At 47.8% G+C, this 4,870-nt stretch overlaps 1 pseudogene; it reads left to right on the plus strand.

Moving 5' to 3' along the window:
• Positions 1-1,704: 1,704 nt before the first annotated feature.
• LOC110594519 lies at positions 1,705-2,101 on the plus strand (annotated as a pseudogene).
• The last annotated feature ends 2,769 nt before the right edge of the window (positions 2,102-4,870 follow it).

Here is a 4,870-nt window from a genome sequence, read left to right on the forward strand (position 1 = left end):
TGAGACTTTGACTCAAAGAAATGATCTTGAAAACAAGAGGATATTTGCATACTCAGGTTTACTGAGTATTATTCACAATAGCCAAGAGGTAGAAGCAGGCTAACTATCCATCGATGGATGAATGGAAAAAGACAATGTGGTACCTATATACAATAGAATATTATTCAATCTTTCAAAAGAAGGCAGTGAGTTATGATCTTGCCACTACACTCTAGCCTGGGTGACAGAGTGAGACCCTGTCCTCTGTCTCAAAAAAAAAAAAAAAAAAGGAAATCTTGTCATATGTTGCAGCTTGATATGTCAGTTAAAACTTGAGAACAATTTGCTAAGTGAAATAAGTCAGTCACAAAAAGACAAATACAGCGTAATTCCATCATATGAAGTATGTAAATTAGGCAATCACTTAGAGAGGAGGATGGTGGTTTCGAGATAGAGAGAGGGGAGAAGAAGGCAGCTATTGTTCAATGGGTATAGAGTAGCAGTTCTGCAAGATAAAAGAGTTTGGAGATCTGTTGCACAAGAAGCATATAGGTAACACTACTGTGCTGTGCACTTGAAGGTGATTAAGAGGGTAAACTTTATGTTATGTACTTTTTTTGGGTCAGAGTCTCACTCTGTCACCCAGGCTGGAGTGCAGAAGCATGATCATGGTTCACTGCAGCCTTGAGCTCCTGGGCTCAGGCGATCCTCCCCATTCAGCCTCCTGAGTAGCTTGGAGTTCAGGTGTGTGCCACCATGCCTGCTAGTATTTTGATTTTTTTTTTTTTTTGAGTTGGAGTCTCACTCTCTCGCCCAGACTGGAGTGCAGTGGCAGCTCCCGGCCACTGCAGCCTCGACCTGCTGGGCTCCGGCGATCCTTCTGCCTCAGCCTTCCAAGCAGCCAGAACTATAGGCGCATGCTACCACGCCCGGCTAATTTTTGATTTATTGTAGAGATGAGGTCTCGCCAAGTTGCCCTGGCGGGTCTCGAACCCGTGGGCTCAGGCAATCCACTCACCTCAGTCTCCCAAAGATGCGGGATTACAGGGTATTTTGATTTTATGTGGAGACGAGGTCTTGTTATGTTGCCCAGGTTGGTCTTGAACTCAAGCCTATCCACGTTTTTTTGTTTTGAGTTGGAGTCTTACTCCATCGCCCAGACTGAAGTGCAGTGGCTTGCTCCCGGCCACCGCAACCTCGACCTGCTGGGCTCCGGCCATTCTTCCACCTCAGCTTTCCAAGTAGCTGGAACTACTGCACTATCACACCTGGCTAAATTTTGGTTTATTGTAGAGACGAGGTCTCGCCAAGTTCCCTGTGTGAGCCACTGTGCTTGGCCTTGTTATGTATTTTTTAGTGACAGTGAAACAAAAGAACAAGTAAACAAGCCGGGCTCGATGGCTCAGCCTGTAATCCTGCACCTTTGGGAGGCTGAGGTGAGTGGATTGCCTGAGTCCGCGGGTTCGAAACCTGCCTGGGCAGTGAGACCTCATCTCTATAATAAATCAAAAAAAATCAGCCGGGCGTGGTAGCACATGCCCATAATTCCGGCTACTTGGAAGGCTGAGGCGGAAGGATCACCAGAGCCCAGCAGGTCGATGCTACAGTGGCCAGGAGCGGCCACTGCACTCCAGTCTGGGCGACAGAGTGAGACTCCAACCCCCCCCTCCAAAAAAAAGAACAAGTAAACAAAAGAGAGGAATCATCTACCCCTTTTTCCAAGGGCAAGTTTGACCAGGAGTTCTTGGAATTTGAGTTCCGATCCAACAGGAAATAGAGACATGACAACAACAGCAATTGCAAAAGTGATGTCATGATCAGAAAAGAAGCTTATGTACATAGAAGTGTGATGGAGGAACTGAAGAGAATGATTGATGACAGTGAAATAACCCAAGAGGATGATGCTATATGGCCTCTTCCTGACCGGGTGGGCCGGCAGGAGCTTGAAGTCATCATTGGCGATAAACACATTTCTTTCACAACATCAAAAATTGGTTCCCTGCTTGATGTCAATCAATCCAAGGATCCAGAAAACTTATGAATATTTGATTATCTTGTCCGGAACCTGAAGTGTTTGATCTTCGGTCTTATTGGATTACACTTCAAGATTAAACCCATCTAGGTTGACGATTGGTGTGGACAGGAAGGGGCTGGAATAGTTACTTTTAATGATCATTTTCAGGCAATGTTTGTGTATATCAGGGAAATATTTTTTTATAAACTGTAAATGATTGTCTGTTATAAATATGTGATTAAACAAAGAGAAACAACTTTCTTCCTTTCAAGCTTCACCTTGCCTCGGAATATGTAGCCCACATAAGACTCCATCTGCTGGGACCTGGCCCACTTTACTCTGCCTTTGCGCCCTCTGGGCCTTCAGCCAGACCAGGCTTGACCAGACAGCTCAAAAGCCCCCTGGAGAATTTTGCCTGATTTCTGATTGTAGGGATCCCCTGGAGTCCTACAACAGGAGGGAGGAGTGCCATCACAGATAGTCCTGGACTGTATCTGGCCTCACATGCCCTCTCTCAAAATGGTGCCACAGGCTGGTTGGGGGATAATTTTTGTCTGCATTGCTGTCTTCCAAGAGAGAAAGAAATGCTCAGAACCACTTTGGGAGATAAGCTCTGAGCCTGAGGATTTTATATATTTTAAGTTAACAAATACTGGCACTGGGCTTGCTGTGCACCAGGCCCTCTTCTGAGTTCTATCTATTTACTCCTCAGTTCAGGACTGTCATCGGCTCTACCAGATGAGGAAACAGATGCAGAGAACAGAGAACTTATCTCAGGGCACAGCCCATAAGCAGAAAAGGCAGACCTCTCAACCACTCGGCTACTCTGCTTCACCTCTGTGACCTGGATTGGGGCATTAAATTAGGCTAGGTAGCCAGCTAAGAAGCTGGGAATGAGATGTACCTCGCCGACCTAAGCAGGCTCTTTTGAGGAAGGCTGGCCAGGTCTCCTATTTAACTATTGAAGGATCAGTCTGTGGAGGCATCTGAAAGCCATGTGAGCCCTCTCCCTGGGCCCCCATGAGCCAGGATGTCACTTGAGCCTGTACTTGCCATTCTCAGTCTTCCAGAAGCCCGCCTCCCAAGAGGCACCTTGATGGGCTGGGTTGGCTCTCCTGGTCCCTGCTTTCCTCCAGCTTCCGTTGGTCCTCTTGTGTTTATATCTAAGAAGTCAGGTCAGGCCACTGTGTGAGCTTATCCTGGGGTGAGACGTGTGGAGGAGGCAGCTGGTGCAACCAGGCTAGGTCCTCTGAGCACAGGCTCCCAGGAGGGTTCCCAGTGCAGCAGCTCTGTGGCCCCGGGAACATGGCTGTCCTGTGGCTGCTGCTGCTAGTGGTGCTGCCCGTCTTCTTCCTGGGAGTCTTTGTCTGGGCTGTCTTTGAGCACTTCCTTACCACGGATATTCCCTCTACCTTCCAACACCCGGCCAAGTTGAGATTTCTGCACTGTGTATTCCTGTATGTGATCACTCTGGTGAGTTGACTTTCTAGTTGCATTGTAAGTTGGGAGTGAGCTCTCTCTCTCTCTCCCTTCCCTTCCCCGCCCTTCTCTTCCCTTCTCTCTCCTCTTCCCCTCCCTTCCCTTCCTTCTCCTCTCTTTCCTTCTCTTTCATTCTCTTTCCCTGTCCTTCCTCTTATCCTTCCCTCTTCCTTTTTTCTCTCCCCCTCTTCCTAACTCCGTCCCTCCACTCCTGCCATCCTTCCCTTGTACATACTCTCTCCTTCTCTTCCTTACTCCCTCCTTTTCTTCTTCTGTGTCAAATATTTACTGAGTGTCAATCACTGGGCTCATGTCTGGGGATTCAGAAACAATTTCACACCAGGTCTTGCCTTCCTGGGGTCTTATGGCCCTGCAGGGCCAGCACCTCCCAGTCACAGCATCCTTCATCAGGGATGCAGGGACTTGTCTCTGGGTGTTTTTTCTGCATAGATGGTAAGTATTTTGAAGGCAGGGACTATCTTATTCACCTCTTCAAGCCCAACCTCAAGCACAGGGCTGGCACCTTGCAGGTGCTTGGTGTTTTTTGACCCGGTCCTAGATGAATTCACCCATCATTCCAGAAAGGCCGGGCCAGGAGGCTGCCGGCAAGAATTGGGAGTTGGGGTGGGGTGGACCAACCCAGGCCCAGAAGTGCAGTAGATTTGGTTTGACATCTTGTAAGAGGCAGGAAGCTAGAGTTAGTTACAATGTTCCAACGCTGGGTGATGACATTGTAGAGGCCAACAGCCCTGAGGGCAGCGTGGGGGAGGCTGAAGAGGCCAGGCTTAGCTCTGGCAGCAGGGCACTGAGGTAAGGAGCTACGACCCAACCTCCTGAGCGTTTATCTGACTCTGCCACACTCAGCCTGCCCCACTGACTTAACCTCTGTGTATCTCAAAACAAAACTCAAAAACAATGATAGCACATTGAAAGTGTTATATATCATGACCGAATGGAATTCATCTCTCCAATGCAAGTGTGATTCCTCATCTGTGCAATAGGGACCATGGTATCTTACCTTATCAGGTTAGTAAGAGGATTAGATGCCATGTGAAATGGATTAGTATGTTTAGAAATGTTTGGGCAAATATGTTTCTGTGCTGCTAGAATTGTTCCCCATGGGTTTGGGTCCCTTTGGGAGAAACGAAGAAGTCTAGTTGACAATTGCATAAATGCTCCTGACCCGAGGAGACAGGCCGAGGATGTAGTAAGTACTTGCATCTTTCTCTTTCACCATGGTCACGCACTTTCTTGGAGTCAGGCTGTCTCAAGCCAGTGACTGCAATTTATGTAGAATTCCAGGTTAGTGTAGGGCTCCAGAATGAAAGATGAAGGCGGAGAAGGTTCAGGGGGCCTGGAAAAATCGAGATCTTTCCAGCTTTTGATATTTCTCCTCAA

The sequence above is a fragment of the Carlito syrichta genome, unplaced genomic scaffold (genome assembly GCF_000164805.1).
Source record: "Carlito syrichta isolate Samal-C Ts95f unplaced genomic scaffold, Tarsius_syrichta-2.0.1 Scaffold315850, whole genome shotgun sequence".
Taxonomy (NCBI): domain Eukaryota; kingdom Metazoa; phylum Chordata; class Mammalia; order Primates; family Tarsiidae; genus Carlito; species Carlito syrichta.